The sequence below is a fragment of the Nicotiana tomentosiformis genome, chromosome 8 (genome assembly GCF_000390325.3).
Source record: "Nicotiana tomentosiformis chromosome 8, ASM39032v3, whole genome shotgun sequence".
Taxonomy (NCBI): domain Eukaryota; kingdom Viridiplantae; phylum Streptophyta; class Magnoliopsida; order Solanales; family Solanaceae; genus Nicotiana; species Nicotiana tomentosiformis.
The window spans coordinates 130,179,934-130,197,405 of record NC_090819.1 but is presented as its reverse complement, the minus strand read 5'-3'; the positions used below and the strand labels follow the sequence as shown (position 1 = coordinate 130,197,405).

The 17,472-nt window shown below is 40.3% G+C and overlaps 1 non-coding gene across 1 annotated transcript; it reads left to right on the top strand.

Moving 5' to 3' along the window:
• Positions 1-3,866: 3,866 nt before the first annotated feature.
• On the top strand, positions 3,867-3,939 carry TRNAK-UUU (transfer RNA lysine (anticodon UUU)). Its single transcript has one exon. It is a non-coding gene; the product is annotated as a tRNA-Lys (tRNA).
• The last annotated feature ends 13,533 nt before the right edge of the window (positions 3,940-17,472 follow it).

Sequence of the window (17,472 nt, the reverse complement as noted above, 5' to 3'; positions counted from 1 at the left end):
GATTTAAGATGAGATCCTCTATAACCATTTTTAAACAAAGCGGCCCTGCAGCCTTACCTCAATGTATGCAGGTGGAGGTGTATGTACAATACCACAACTCAAATCAAGCGGCCCTGCCACCTCACCTCAATGTATGTGGGTGGATGTATAACCACAGTACCAAGAACCTACACAAAGCGGCTATGCCACCTCACCCCAATATATGCGGGTGGTGGTGCTACAACAATACCAAAACTATACACAAAGCGGTCATACTGCCTTACCCCAATGTAAGCAGGTGGAGGTGCAGTCCCACAATACCATAATTCCTACACAAAGCGGTCATGCCACATCACCCTAATATATATGCGGGTGGAGGTGTATCATAATCACAATCTCTATACCATAATCCCCACACAAAGCGGTCATGTCGCCTTACCCCAATGTATGCGGGTGGAGGTGTATCACAATCACAATCTCTACACAACTTGGCATAATAACTTTTACATAAATCACAACTAGAAATTATAACATGTGGATACATAATCCATAGTTTGGGACACATCCTCAATTTATAATGCAATATGATAAGAGTATTTGAAACACGAATTGAACATATATCTTCATCACATAACTTATCGGAATACTCGATTTATAAATAACATCTCGGAACTTACATGGATAATGGGAATTCCAATTCTCAAAGAAGAGTTTAGTGAACATACCTCAATTGAGCTTCCTTAAACTCTAAAGCGTTCCAGAATTCTTAGCAACTTCAATCTATTTTAGAAATATAACAAATTGAACCACAATTAGGAAGATGATTAGGGTTCTAGCTCATTTAAGCATTTTATCAAACACTAGGTGTGCATTAAGGTTCAAGGACCTTTTATGGAGGATTCCATCATCCCACAACCCAACCTTTACTATTTTTAACTCAACAATCTTTCTATACCCTTTGATAACACATGCATGTAAAATAACCAACCCTCTTGCCCAGAAATTATCTTGCTTATTATCCATTTCCACATAAAATTCGAAATTGAGGGTTAGGGTGTAGAATCTTACCTCTAGGATGAAGACCCAGTGAGTTTCCCTTCTCAATCTTCCAAAACTTGGGCAAGATATGAAGAACAATTATTGGAGAACACCTTCTCACTATAGGGAACCCTCTCTCACTCTAAAATGTCAGATTATCTCTCAAAAATGGCCCAAAATGTGCATTTAACGAAGTAGAGTCGGGTTTTAAAAACCCAATAATGAAGCTCCGGAACAGGTTCTGCGGTCGCATATGCGACCGCATATCGGTCACATAATTGGTTACAAAATAGCCAAAAGAACTGCCTGTGTATGCGGTCACTATGCGGTCTGCATAACTATTATGCAGTCGCATAATGCACCGCATAACAGTTATGCAGTCGCATAGTCGACCGCATAGCTGCTTCCAGAATAGCCCTCTCCTTCTCACTTCTGCGGCCATTATGCGACACGCATAGTGATTATGCAGTCACATAATGGACCGCATAAACGCACTTTTCTTTACAAACACGTAAGCATAGTCCTACACTATGAAACATTATTTTCTTTGTAAATTTTACCAGGCCTTACAATTAAGTACTTTGAAATTTTTCGGGGTGTTACATTATTTCTCCTCTCTCGAGGAGAATTTAAAGGGAATGTGATCCCCTCTATTGTAATGAAATAATTGAATCTCATTTATTATTTGAAGGAGAGATTTAGCAAAACCCACATTTGCCTCATCTAAGGCCAAGGAGGAAATAAAGTTGTCAAACATAGCATCGAAAAGGGTCGTCTTTCGCCGATATTAAAGAAGTATCTTAACTCTTCTTTAATATGGGAGCGTAGACATTCCGGTACAACTTGATTATCTGGTAGATCTAGCGCCATTTGCCATTCATCATGCTTGGGAGAGGAGGTAGACGCTCCCCCACCCGAATCCTTTCCTGCGCAGTCTACCGTTTCTAACAACAATTTATCAAAGAAAAAAGAGAAGGAAAGCAAAAGAGACAGAGTCCAAACGCTTTCCATAATAGGTACAAGACAAATGTCCGGATTATTTTTATAGTAGAAATTCCATAAAGTGCGACCCAAGATCCATGATACGAAAACCAAAAGCAAGATAAGTAAGCACACGAAATCCTGGTGTATTTCTAACTCCAACTGGAACAATAAATAATTATATAATAGAAAACACCATCTAAAGAGCTTTATCTCTATCATAATCGCTAAAATAGTTGAAAAACAATAGCTGAAAATTCAAGTAAAAAGGGAAGCATTTTTTAGAACATAGGAGAGGAATTCAAATTAGGAGAAATTCAAATGTGAAAGGTAAAGATCTGAGATAAGTCCTTCTTTTTCTCTTACTATTTTGATAGAGGAGACTGCCCACAATGAACACCAACCCAATCTCGATAAGAATTAGTATGCTATGCTCGATCAATCCACGAAGGTGTGGCACTTCTCCATCCTCTGCTAGCAGCTTTCTTCTCTTGTGATTTTTCTTAAGTAGAGGTTCTTTACCGGAGACCCAGTTTATTCATCCCCCACTATCCTTAAGGAACTAGCCCAGGAAACTGAAATCATTTAGGTTAGAGGCTGCTTAGTAAGAGCTAAGTACAGATCTGCTACCAGCTCCCTAGGTAGCCATCCGTCTAATGAGCTAACTTCTTGACCTTGCTCTAGTCCCTCTGGGTCTTTATTTCCTCCTTCTTGTTGCTCCTCGTCATTTGATTTTCATGGTTACCTGTTGCTTGTGGCGCCGCTGATGAAGCCACATCCAGAATGTTTTAATCAGCAGAGGCACGAGCGTATAACTAGTATTAAAACCTTGTAATAGAATATGCTTGTTCGCCCCACGACGAGGCTGGTCCCTTTTTTAGTAGACTCAGCTATGAATATTCATGTAGAAATGAATGTCAGGGTCTTTCTGTCACTGCTAACCCCAAGAAGTTTCAACATGTTGAAAATTTCCGTTTTGTCGAGCCCCGAGCTTGTGGTTTTCCTTTGAGTGTGGGTTCAATTGAATGAACCTGTCAAGTCAAGGAAAATGTATGTAGCAGCAAGGATGGTGCATCGCCTATTTATCATTCTTGCTCGGGAGCCAAAACGAACACGCCTGCTACCTACTGTACCGGACTTTCTACCAGGCATTCTACCTTTGCCGAATCTAAACCAACACTACAACATTGCACTCGAACAGTTGAGCGGCCGCCGGCCAGCAACTTCCGTGCACAGATATAGATTCATTCTTTGTACTTGGTCCAGCCTCACAACCCTTCACGGGTTGGTAAGAAGTCAGTCTTGTTTGGTAAGACGGAATTGGACAAAGAAAAGAGAGTGCTCGACCAGAGCAACGACCAACAACGTAATTATTTAGATAACTGCTCCTTCCTTGATCCTTAAGGCTTTAAGGTGAACCGTATGGCGGCTGGAAAGAAAGACGACCTCACCTTCTCTGGTGTCAGTGAGAGCTATTTGAGTATCGTATGTTGACCTTCTTTTGTAGATATAATCTTCAATGAGTGGAAACAATCAACCATACTAAGAAAGGTGCGTGTTGAGTAAGGCCGGCTTTCGAGCCCAAGCCCTTTTACTAGGTTGGGCGCTTGAGCGCATCTTTCTAATATCGATCAAGGCTTTCCTTGAGTTTGAAATAAGGGGCAAGAAGCAAGGGTGTAGCAGCTGCATGAAGTTGCGCCTTAGCGCATCCATTTTCTTGCAGGAGTGCTAACGCGCGACCTTACATTTTCTTCTGCTTGCTCTGCAGCACGAGCCTCATACAGAGCCGCGCTCCTTTAATATGATGAGAAGAAGGGGGGCCGACCTCTTTTCGGTACCAATCCTTATTTACTACTATATCGTTTTTGGGGTGTATAGCTTAGTTGGTAGAGCATTGGGCTTTTAACCTAATGGTCACAGGTTCAAGTCCTGCTATACCTAAACCTACCTTACACTCTACTATGAATACGGATGCATAATAGCCTTCAAAGATGACTCTTTGGCCTTTAGAATCGCTTCGGTGACTTCTCCCTTTAATTGACAAGGGGGTAAGCCACTCCAAGCGGAAAGCGATAGTGAATCCCGAACTTGCCCACGCTCATCCAAACCGGCCTCAAAAAGTGATCGAAAAGCAAAGCCCTTCCTTCCAATCCAAGCCGGTGAAGCCGCCCCTATATCTAACCACCGCTCACCCCGATCACATATTGGCATGTTCATGATGCATCATAATAAAAAGGCCATAAAGTAAAGAAGACATATGCATCAATGTACTATCATGATCATATATTAGCTCGATTTTATTGACGGCTTGAAGGCGAAGCCGTCTAAATTATAGGAAAATTATCCGTGGAGAAGAACCAAAACAGAATGGTTTCTCCTACTCAAAACTAAGAGGGGATGCCGCCTACTACTAAAATACAGGTTTTTACAACAGTTGCGTTCTTCTATGCAAGAAGAAAACGTAGAAAGAACAAAGAAGTGTGGATCTAAAAATGTATGCTTAGGCAGTTCTTTCGCTGAGCACAACAGAATGAAGAGGAATTTGTATCATTTCAAATCCCTATTTTTATCGAAGAGAAGGAACGATAAAAACTGAAATATTCCTACTCGAATAAGAATTCCTATAGTTTATAACTCTTATTTATATAGTAATTCGACCTATTGCTCCGCACCCCCCATCAGTTTACTAAAAAGATCAAAATAAAAAGTATTGAACTACCTACTCATTATTCGGAGGTGAATCATAGAACACCAAAAGCTGTGATATCTTATGGACCTATCATAGATCACATACCTCACAACATAAGATTGAAAGGTCCAAACCTTCTTCTTTGGAGCGGAAAGGGGCATGGCGAAAACATATAAAGATCGACGTAGTCACTCATAGGGACATATCTATACGGATAGAGGAGAGTCTAGGCCGATTCATAGATAGGTCTCTCTCCATATAGATAGGTATCTCTGTGGATAGAGATAAAGATAGGGATCCATCTAGATCTTGATTCACTATTTCCATATTGTTTCTTGATTTTGATTGATTGCCTTTTTTTTGACGACAAGGTTTAATTCTTTCTAACACCTCCACTTGCCCATCTAAGAACGACGCCCTTCTTGCAAAAGCTTTTCTTACGCTAACCCTGTTTGTGGGATCTTTTATCATTTCCTTCTTCCTATGATAGTAAGAATGCAATTGCCTGAATGATATCAGTCAGAGCGCATTCCCTCACAACTTCTTTTCTTCTCAAGCTCTTGCTATTTCATCTTCTCTTAGATAGGCTATCTTCCGATTCAATACCATCAAACTGTACTAGCATGCATACTTTTTCTTATTAGTTCAAATAGCCTTAGCTAGATTCTCAAGCTCTGATAAACCCGTAACAAGAACAACCTTTATTTTATGCCGTGTCGAAAGGACTAAGAGCTCTTATTCCATAGTCTTTAGCACATAGCAGTCAATACAGTACTAATTCCTAGTTGTTCCGCTAATCTTCCTATTAATTTCATTCCTATAAAACCCGACAATCGTAGACTGCTTTGGTTTATCTAGTCTTGATAAATGAAAGGCACCCGCTCTTATTCCACACTGTCAAAGAAAAAGGCCGTCTTCTCAAAGTCTGTACCTGTATCGAAGAGACCAAACCTTGGGAAGGCATCACCTATGCTAGAAGGCTTAACAGTCCTCCTTATTAGTAGCCCAGATCTGTTTTGTGCTCGGTTTGATGCTATCTCATATGTCTATTCAAAAAGAGCTATAGGGGGCAGCCGTACTAATTTGTATTTGTCTTTTAAGACAGGAGCTCCTAGGCAAACTCGGAAAAGAAGGAGTGGCTCCCGTCCCTAAACAAAGCACCAATCAGATTTTCCCTTCCTTCTAACATAAAATATACAGAGAGAGGAATCAACATAATAAAGTAGGAAAATTTATTGAAGAAGTGCGGAAAATATTCTTAAAAGAGCTTCTTCGAAATTTCGTTATCTTTTTTAAGATAGAAAGCCGAATCACTAACAAAGGAATTTCTTTCGGGATGTTGACAACGTCAAAACAAAAAGAGAAGTTTTTAGTGAATCGTCATTTTCTCATGATTGGGTGGTGTTAAGTGTACTGAGGTTAAGGTACAATACGGAGCTCTAGTGCACCGAGGAATTTCACCGAAGAGCTGATAGCTAGCCTGCTCGCGGAATGCTTGAAAAGTGAGACTGCGGAGGAACGTATAGATGTGAGGAATATCGAATATCGTAAACGTCAGTACCCTAAGCATATCACAAGAGTCAAATAAACTTTACAAGAAAGGAAGCCTTTCATTGTTGCCGATACTGAGACAGTTCTGATAAACGATATCCACGTGCCATATGCTGCGGGTTTTTAGTGGTTGAACTGGGAGATGCTCTGTCATAAGAGATAGGTGGTAGTATTGAAACGTATTTCAGTGAAGACAATCTGATTTATCTATTTGAAACTATCCATAAAAGGAGTAATAAGATGTTGTCCGATTTTCTAGAGCGGTTGGCAGTAGTAGTTCGCAAAAATCGATCAATTCATACTGTCTACTTCGACAACTTATTGCGATGTGATGGTATTCTATTTTTGAAATATTTCGCTAGTCATGATACTAAACACACCTTTAAACCTCTTATGAGGAACAACATGCTATATGAGTTAGTTGTCTATCGTGATAAGAAAATGCTATTTCGTCTAAGGGATTCGCTCTTGCTTCTCCCGAGTAATCTCAATAGCTTAGCTAAAAATCTCTGTCCCCAATTTTGGGATAAAGTATGTATACAATATGATAAAGTGCAAGAGTCGAATCTTATCCAGATACGGGAAGAATTATTGGAGTATATGAAACGGGATATCCTTTTATTATGTGGTGTTATGCATACTGCTCAAGCTATCTATTATTCTCTGTATAGAGTTGATATCGTGAAAAAAGTACCTTTTCAGTGTTAGCTCTAGATATATTTTTCTCTTGCTGTTACGATCAAGAAAACTGGCCTATGTATATGCCCAATCGTTGTCTATAAGACTAATACAGAATGGGTTCCAGACATGCAGTGGAGGCCGCTAAGGATAACAGTAGTTCAGATGTGGGCACCTATCACAGCATGCGCTCGTATCCATATGTGTCCTTACATTTCAAGAGAAGATTGTTACTACACGGATACAGACTCAGTTGTCCTTGGGAGTCCTCTTCCTGACGATGATGTCTCACCCACTGAATTGGGGAAGTTTAAGCTGGAGCACAAATTAAATAAAGCTATCTTTTTAGCACCAAAGGGTTATTCTCTTTGGATTGATAAAAACCAGAACTTAACTAAACATAAGGGGTTAGCTAAACCATTGGTTAGTGATAAGTGGTATGAAACACAATACGCTGATTTAAAACTGAGTATAGTGGCCCCTGTTGATTCTAATTTTCAAATAAATTGGGCAACACTGGACATCATGAAAAAGACCAAATTAGTGAAGTTAAGTACCCCAACTAATACCAAGAGGGAACCGGTGTATGATAATAATCAAGATTGGGTTGATACAAACCCGGTGAATGTGAAAGACTACGCAGGATAAGATAAAAGAGTACTTGAATATAAAAATAAGATACTAGAATATGATCTTCACTCTCTTCGGGAAGAGGTTAATTTAAAGTCGCTAATTTCTAGTTTAACTTCCGATAGTATCATCAAAGATAAGCAAGTCCAGATGCCCCTAAGAAACCTACTATTCAAAGCCAGGGGCAGAGTCACTCTTCACCTACTCTATTCATCCATCCACCGAAGAAGAATAAGAAAAAGAAAAAGCATATTAACTCCGGTAAGAAGAAGAAGAAGAATAAAAAGCTTGGTTAGCCTTTTTTTTACTTACAACTCAAGTAATATTAGCTATTTGTGTAAAGCAACGATTCGTCAACCCACTCGCTTTTTTAGTTGCTTATTTTCTTAGTTTATATACGCCAGTCGGTTTCCCTTATGCAAGATCTTCATTCCTTTCACCGGAGGTAGCACTAGTCAAAGAGGGAGGCTCTGTTCAAAGCGGTATGGTTCTAGTTTTCTGAAAAATGTTAGCTTATAGCTAATCGCTTATACCCGTCTTTACTGATAGTGAGCTTCTTTCAAAGTTGCAAACACAATCCCTAGCATAAGTCGCAAACAACTTGATGCACTTTGTTGGACTAATGAGTATAGGACCTAATTAGAGGTGGTTGGCGCCTATATACCACTTCAAATGCTCTTTGTTTGGTTTCCGAATTATAAGTGGTATTGTACCACTATTCTGCCCATGGTAACCAATGTTCCCATTCCTTTAGAATATATCTTGTAAAGCATCCCATGTAGTTCTCTAAGCACCGGCTAACCACCTCCCTCACGGTTTGCATGAGATTTCACTTATTCTATGTCATTTTAATCCTTAGGTAGTTGTTCCTCCCGCAGTTCTGTTCTTGGTCTGATAGTCTTGTTAACGCTTTCTAATCTACTTTCTATCTTGTACAGATCTTCCTTGCCCTTTCTTCCTCGTCTAGTGACGGATTTGCTCCCTCTTTCAGTAAGTCTTCTTCTTTAGTAAGAAGAGTACTGCCTAAAGCAATGTAAGTTAAAGTGTCTATATGGGAACCGACCGTAAACTCCTTTTCTGGTGTAGATCCCCTTTCTTATGAATCAGTTCCCCGGGTACAAGGAATGAATGCTCCTAATGTCTTTTCTCTCTTTCGATCTTTGGAGACCTTTTCAAGTCGTCCATTCTCTTCGGTATGGATTCAAAGTAATCTCTCATGCGGGTGCAGGGAGTCCTGCTAGTGCTCTTTCTTTTTGGTCCGGGCCAGGCAATCCATATGTCTTTCGGTCTTGATCTGAGCACTCGTCTAACTACTAAGAAAGCTCAAAGGACCTTTCTTTTTGAGTTATTGGCTACCGGCCTTACTTCTCTTGGTCAGGTCTAAAGGTCTAAGGGGAAAACCTTTTCTTTCTCTTCAACTCCCGGTAATCAGAACTGTGAAAGGGTGTGAAAATCTCTGGTTTATAGCTGGTAAGGAGATCTTGGAACCCCATTAGAACTTACCCTCTGGGAGCCCTTCTTTCTTGAAACGTCGAATCGGGTATTTTATGCTTAACAAATTCTACCCCGTGCTTAACACATTCAAGACAGGTGCATGTGAAGGGAATCACCTTAAAAACAAGGCGCACAGCGTCGTGAGAAAGGGAAATCGTCACTTGCACCAGGGGTTGAGGTTGAAGCAACATGTACTCGAACTCTAGTTTCATTTCAAAGGAAGAGATTGAAGCTTTTAAGGCAATGCTTGAAGTAGATTCTTTCGATGGAGATACAGAGATTTCTTGCTTACCTATCTTCAACCCTTATGAATGCCGGATTGTGAGGATCTTACTTTATCAAAGCCAAACCTTATGCTCAATAGACTCTCTCCCTACCTGAGTCAACTTGCTTATTAGCCGCCCTTCATTGGATAGTAGATTGCAACAGCCGATTAGGAGTACTTGCTTTCCCGCATGGACAAATTAAGAAGTATAGTACCACTATCTCTTGATTGATCTGTTATTTTCTACCTTTATAGCTCACTCTGTAAGTTCACTAGCAATACACCAATACAACACTAGCTATAGCAGTAACTAGTACAATGAGTCAGGGGTCAGGTGAATTCAATAATAGACGCCTATTGGCATTCCAGCCTTCCTTCTCCTTTCAGGGATAGCTAATGCGGGTATTTTAGTTTGTAGGTAATAAAACCTACTATTCCGCTATGAGAGAAAGGAGTGAAAAGCAATGTGAAGTAAAAGAGGAAAGGCTCTCCGACTCGAAATAATAGTGTACATTATGATCTATCCTATCCTTTATAAAACTAAAAGCAAGTAAGCATTTCGAGTGTATGGAAGTAAGAAGTGTTAATGTATTCCACTAAGAGAACAGTAAGGAAGTCAAATTCACAATAGTCTTTCTTCTCTTTCTGCCTAGCAAGAGTAAATCAAGAAGAACTGATCGATCTAATTTCCCTCTTCTCTTATTATAGGTACTACAACTAATTTATAGTGTGGATCTTAGCTCAGTATGGAGGGCACAACACCTTCTTACAGAGTGCTCTATCCCTAGAAGAAAATCTATTTTAGCATACTCTCTTTCTTTGGAAATGATATGATACTAAATTTAGATACTAGCTACTAGAAGAGGAATAAAAGCATATAGCTAAAATGCCTAAGACAGCCCGGGGCCAGGAAAGCTTCGATCCTTATGAAACAAAGAGGCAACAGAGAAAGATTCCTAACCACAGAATGAAAGATTTTAGATTCGCTAGCTCGGTAAGAACAATCAGAATACAAGGACGTAAGGACGGGTCCAGGCTAGAGGACTCTCTATCATCCCTATTGTCCTAACAGCCGATCATGTTATGCAATTAGAGTTACAAACTATTTGATTGTTCTTGCGAAACTGAATCCGTAACACAATCAGTGGTGTCGGGCTTGGCTTAATATCGGGATAGAAAGAGGCCTAGTTTCCTAGGCTTTTTTCCAGGCTAAGGTAACAAAGTTATACCGAGATTCACGACTGACTTCCTCTACAAAGCAGTAGAATAAGATGTGAGAGAGCCATGCCCTTAGAACAAGAAGGTTTTGATTCTGGGAGATGGAGCTCTAGAAGTGAAGTTCCAAACAGTATTGGTTTTCTGCCACTGAGACTGAACATCCACCCGTCTTTAGTGATCTGTACCTTGAAATATACCTTAGAAAAGAAAATTGAAGTTTCATTGAATGAATAAAAATAATAGTCTGAATAAGAGTATGATACTAGACGAATAGAGAAGAGAGGCAGGAAAGCCAGATCGGACTGACCGGTTGGAACGATTACGAAAGTTTCCGACAGTTAGACCATTTGATAGCGTTGCAAGACTTTTGAGAGTTAACGACATGAGAAAAGGAAAATGATTGAGAGATTTGATTACGACCGTTCGAGATTTGCGTTAGCATACTCGATATCGCACAGATCAATTGCAAGGGGATCTAGATTGAATAAAAAAGATCGATTCATGCTTGATACGATAGAGATCAATTGTTTATTTCAACTAAAATCGATGAAGTACTGAAACTACTTCAACTTCAATGGATGAACTTCTTGCTTGCCTATTGCTCCTCTAAACTTTGCTACTTTACTATAGCTTTCTAAAGTTGAATGAAAGTCGATATTTCACTTGCACTTTAAAGACAACTACGTTTAATAATAATAAGGGCTTTTTTTCTATCATTTTCCCTTCCCAGTCACCTATGAGAGGGGGTTCACAGGGCATCTTGCTACAAAGAAATTGACGTAGGCAGCCTATTATATTAAGGGAATGGATCGGAGTGCATCAAGCTCATCTAATATATTCGACTTCGCTTTCTTGCACGACCGCCACACTCCTCTTTGCTTTCAAAATAAAATATTTCTTCGCTATCTTTCTTTGAGCTCCTAGGTAACAGATCCTACTCCCTAAGAAGAGTCATTAACAAAGAGGGATCCATTTAAAGGAATTTATGCTGATTGCCTAACTTCGGGTACTTTCAAGGCTCACACTACAACAAGAGTCCGAGCGACCAGGAGTAGGCTTGAATACAGAAAGAGATTTGTACTGTTTGCGCTTACTTACCCATTTTCTTATTAACAAAGACAACCAGGTTTGCTTACCCCTTTTTTGCCTACCAATGATAGAGGAAGGCTTACCTCAGACCCGAACCCCCTATGATTGCTTCCACTTGAAGAGATTGACTTGTGCCCATAAGTACTACACTTTGATAAAGGAATGGGGAGGCGGAGATATTTAATATTGGAATCGTAATCGTAAAAGGATAATCAAAACCTGCTACTTGAAAGAACCTATTAAAGAAGAGGGACTCAATTAAAGGACTCATACAAGACTTATTTTAGACCTTATTCCTTCACATGCTTCTAAGGCTCAAACTCGTCACTAAGTACGAGAGCTCTAATGTCATGTCAAACCTGAAAGCGGATGCGAGAAAGATGTCAAAAATCTGCTTAGGGTCAGATTAAACTTTATCTTCTTGCCCTGCTTGCCACCACTCTGAAAGCCTGATTCACAACTCTCTAAATCATTCCGAAATAAGTTAGGGGTAGGGGTCTAGCTCAGGTCTAAGCCTAGCATAGGACCTTGTCCAAGAACCAACCTCTTTCTATTTTAGTATAATGGAGTCTCAGTAAACTGTTCTAAAGCCCACCCTCTAGCCCGTCAGGATTTCCCAGACTCATCTCGCTGGCAAAATTCTATTATCTGTCCTACCTTCTATGAGCCCTAAGCAGACCAAGCTTCCTTAGTGTTCTGAGCCTACCTATTCAAGAGAACAGAGCCTAGCTATTATGGTATTTATTCTCCTTTCGAGGGATATCCTTTCTAGAGGTTGTCCATCTATGAATTAGTGATCCAACTGGGCATCTTACGTATGAATTCGTGCTCCAAGTATGGGCTCTTGCCCTCTCTCCATAAAGGAAGAATGAGGCAAGACTAAGTCATTTAGTAGTTTTCTATTTTGATTCTGCCTTCACCATGCCTACCCTATAAAAACGATTCTCCAACTAATGATTTTTCAGTTTTGGATGTGAAGGATTAGGCTTCCATTTTTGTTCTAGGTTTTCTTTATTTACCGGGGCGCTCAGTTCCTTCCTGTTCCTAGAGCTGAGGCATTGTAGTGCAGCTCTTGCTGAAGGCTGCTTTATTTAGGAAGACGTGCTCTTGTTGTTTTCTTGCTGCTGTAGCCTCAATACAATTCTGGCTATCCTCACTTTTCTTTTGCATGCGGCCCGTGATGTTTTGATCCTTTCTTTCTTTCTTTCTTTCTTTCTTTCTTTCTTGATCTATCGCTTTTTTTAGGGTCTCTTGGACCCCATTGTCAATAGTGTTATTTAGCGGGAGGTATGTCTCGGCTAATTCTTTTGTTTCAAATAAAAGCATTTGCTCTTTCGGCATCTCTTTCGCTTGTCTAGCAACCTCTTCTTTCTCAAAAAGAAAAAGTAGGAACCCGGTCTTGACGTGCCTAAACAATAACAATAGCACAAATCCTAAACTACAGCACGTGAAGGAATGGTTCCATGAATCATGCGTAAATCTTAATAGATTTTCCATCAGAGGACTACTACGACTACATCATCGTCGAGGTGCCCCGGTTTGAACATGCCTGGTTGGTTGACAAACCCAAGGGCAAATCCAGGGGGAGGGGGCAACCGGAAAGGATAGTTCCTGAGGTTCTAGAAAATAATAAACAGGAGCGTGGGTACATACAAACCTGACAGATGGGATAAGAATCAATTTTTGGGTGATCAACCAACCCAACCCCAACACTGACTCGGCTCGGAGCGAGTTTGCATATTAAGTAAATAGAAAGAGAAAAACCTACTTCCGCTCGGTTGCATATGATAGACCAAAGAGAGGCACTAATAGAGTATAACAAGCTGCTCGTAAGATAGAAATAACTTGATTGCAAGCTTACCGACCAATAGCTACAATACCACATTCCACCAGTCATATTGATTTGATTAGCTAACTGTTCGCGACAAATTTTGTGTACGGAAATTAATAACTGCAATCACGAAACAAATGTAAAGAAAAATTCTTTAATAAAACTTGTGAGTACAACTCTGTGTATCCCCTGATTCTTATCTCTAATTTGTTTTCCTTGATTCAAGGATTGAAGCAGTGTATTTCTCGAGTGCAGGATGATGTGGACTTCCTTGTGATTTACTTAATCATCAAGAAGAGTTAGTAGCGCTTCTGATTGATCATGAAGGACAACTTCTCTTGATCACTCCTTATTTTCTTCAATTTGAGGGACAATGTAGTGTATTTCTTGAACGAAACGAGTTCCTTGTGATGTGTTGAATCTTCAATGAACTTCCATCAGCACTTCAGATTGATCTTGAGGAAAAACGTCTCGTGAATCTCTCCTTGCTTGTTAGAGAACCTTGGAGAAGACTATTAAGTTAATCCCTTCTTGTGATCAACTTTAGCACTAACATGGTTCACTTTGGCCATGTCATTAGCGTCAATGATGATCTTTCCATCTCTCAGCAACGTCATGATCTTCTTCTTTAAGACGAAGCATTTTGCTGTATGGTGACTGACGATGCGGTGATATTTGCAATACTTGGGATCATCCACCTCTTTTAGATCTTTTAAAGCGTCGATGAGATTCAATGATTTATTCATAGGCCCTTTCTGTACAGCCTAGATATCCTATAAGCTTTTGGGGCTCTGTAGAGATGGGAGCGGATTCAGTGAAATAGGAGGCTCAAGTGGTTGATCCGCTTATTCAAGGGATATTCTAAGATGAAAGCACGCTATTCGTTGGTGAGAGATCTATGGTAGCTCGTCTATCTCTTAGCATCGATGGCAGGCCTACTTTTATAGCTTGAGACTTCCTTTGCCTTTGAAAGGTTAGAATCCAGGAATCGTGGACTAGAGCCCTTATTCTAGGTCGATGTGCCACCAATACATTCTACCTTTAAAATCTGGCTTTACCTGGGCCGCTTTTCGACCGAGATCCCTTCGATAGATGTCACCGTGCTTGTCTCTTCTCAACTGGATTTGGTTTCTATTTAAGACTTTTTGAATATTGAATCTAACTACTAGCATCGGTCCCGACAAAGACCCATCTTTCGTTTGAGCAAAGGGCGCCTAACCTGAAATAGGAAATAAAGGTTTTCCTTGATGCGAAAGAGCTAGATCACTAGTTTATCTGGGACGAATTCCTACTTACTTTTCTTAGTAATAGTAATGAAGGTATGCCAAGGGAAGCTCGGGCCAACCTATGTCTCAGTAGCTGCCCGAGAAAGGACCACTCAATCCAGATAGGTTCTCGCAAATGCCTTTCAAACAGGACCTCGAGAGGCCAGCCATGGAAGTACCGCTAGTTAGGAAGCGAGCTCCTACTTCATTGGATGTCTGATGAAAATAAGGGCTTCCAATTGAGATTCATGAAAAGAAGAGAGGACCCGATGTCACAACCCGTGTCGAGCCTATGAAAGAGTATTCCCGAGTGGAACTGAGAAGATCAAATGACCTGACAGAGCAGGAAGTGACCAAGTGTAGTTGACTACAAAACCTGCCCTTTACCATCGTTGCTAAAGCAAGCAACCAAAGCTTTCCTATTGATTTCGCAGGCAGCCGATTTTTCATGCTTTGGTCTCATTATCTCACTTAGCGAGACCGCCCCACCACAAAGAGCTAGGCCTGGGTGCAAGTTAACATATTATAATATCAGACTGATGTGGTATTCCTGACTTGAAAAGGGTTGGTAGACTTCAAGCTGGGTCAGCTAGACGTAAGTAAGTAGTCATCGAAGGAGGATTGTAGTAAAGAGTTTTGCGATTTGACTACTTTTTAGTTGATGAACCTAGTGAGCCAATTCCTACTCCTTCAGAGTCTTCTGTGGAGCTTTCTTCTCTGATGCAATTCCGAGTGGAAGAACTTCTGACTTCCCCCAAAGAGCTTAATAGCTCTGAGTGAAGCTCCTAAGTTTCCATTAGCCCCTTTTCTAATTGAAGGAATAAAGCTATTGAGCCAATCATTCAATAAAGAAAATAAGTAAAGAAAAAGAAAGGTGAACAAGAAGGGAATAAGCTCTCAAGCCTCAGAGGAAAGAAATCTCTTATGGAAAAAAGGCAATTGCCTGGCAAGATCTGACTAAGCCAATCTTGATTCTCTCTGCATGCTTCAAAGAAGAAGAGTCAGCCGGGAATCCAATTTATGCGCTTGTCTTCTTTGCTGGATGTGGAGTTGTAATTCATCCTTAATTGGATAGAAGAACTTCGCCTTTCTTCTTCTCCCTGAAATGAAATGAAGAGAAAGAAGGTGCCCGGCCTAAAAGACTGGTGGAAAAAGCTCTTTTTGTTGGTCAAGACCTTTTATTGAACTAAGTAAGTCTGTTTTCTAAAAGAAGTAGTTTTCCTCTCATGGATTTCTTCCCGTTCAAGCCAGAAAAGCCCCGTAGCTATAGCTATCCAAGAGTGAAAGTTAAATTCAAACGAGTGATCTGTCTAGGGCTAGCTGAACTAAGCCTCATCAGAGGAGGAGAGATTTGTTGCTTTCATACTTCTTCTTCCTGCTATGCCTTTGCTTTCCCACCGCTCCATGGGGGGCCTTTTCTTCTCACTTGAGAGATGTGATTTGAAATAAGAGAAGAGGTTCTATCAGTTAATTACCATCCCTTCCCTTAATGAATTAGATCCTATATGCTAAATATAACTCAACTCCGAGGGAATAATGAAAGAAAACAAATCCTCTACTCGAAAGCCGTTGCTAATCTGATCTTTTCTTTCCTGGGCATGGACGAGACATAGTCTTCTATTTTTCGATGATATCTATAAGAAGGAATACCATTCTCAAGGTAAACAGGAGTTCTCGGCTCAAGCAAAATGATACATGTGCAAGGTAATTCAACTCTTTAGTTTGTGGCAGAGAGTTTTAGAAGACTCTCGGTTATTAAGGTCACTGCTTAACAAAGTGATCTTGATAGCCGCTGACGTACTGAGGAATTATGTATTGGAGCTTATCTATTTTCTCTTACGGTAATGAGGACGGTCCGACGTTAGGGGATGTTGCATTGCGCTTTCTATTTAAAGCAGTGTGCATCCTTGCTTCAGAGGGCTTATGGCAGAGAATTTAACCATTACTCACTTCGTGTACCCATCTTTCTAACACGCTCCTAGTGTATCATAATCCCCTCTTTTCATCGAAAAACTTATTTACATACAAGAGGGATGATTATAGTGATTATGTTAGTTCATATCTATCTTTCCTTCGGAACCTTTGCTTTGGATCTTCGGTAACTTGAGCATCTATAATAAAGCGGGGTCTCTCCTACAACTTTGCTTTTTTCCCCACATACTAAGGGCCACTTTCTTTTTCCTTATCACCTTAGCGCAGACAGGAAAATCAACATTTCGAAAACAATTAATAGAATAAAGTTCCCATAATATTCAGGAAGGATGAAAGCCTTTATCTTTGGGGACCTGTGTGTGCTACAGTAATGTATGGTGCTCACTCTGGAAAGGCTTGAGCCTGTCTCCTTCTATAGTTCGTCTGTAAGGCTTCATTCAGAAATGAAAGGGCCGCCAGGCCTAAGCCCTGATTAACTGAAAGTTAAAGGTATTCCAGAGCCTCTCTTTCCTTGTATATCTTCGTAACCCATCATCTAGTCTTCGATGGCCCTTAGCTTCAACTAGTTCAGTTTGACTATTTCTCAAGAGTAGTTGCATTTCTAGTAGGCAAAACATAAGTAGTGCCTTAGCTTATCTGTTCATTTTCAAACAACCCCTGTTTGCGCTCCTTTCTCTTTCTAAGCTGCTCTCGCTAGCAGGGAATCTAGTTCAGCAAGGTCCATGTGGAAAGACCTTGCTAATGCCATTTTTGACATTAGACATAGGCTGCTAGGAAGGAAAACTCTGAAGATGACATAAAAAATAGCAGAGTTGGCAGCTCTGGAAGCACT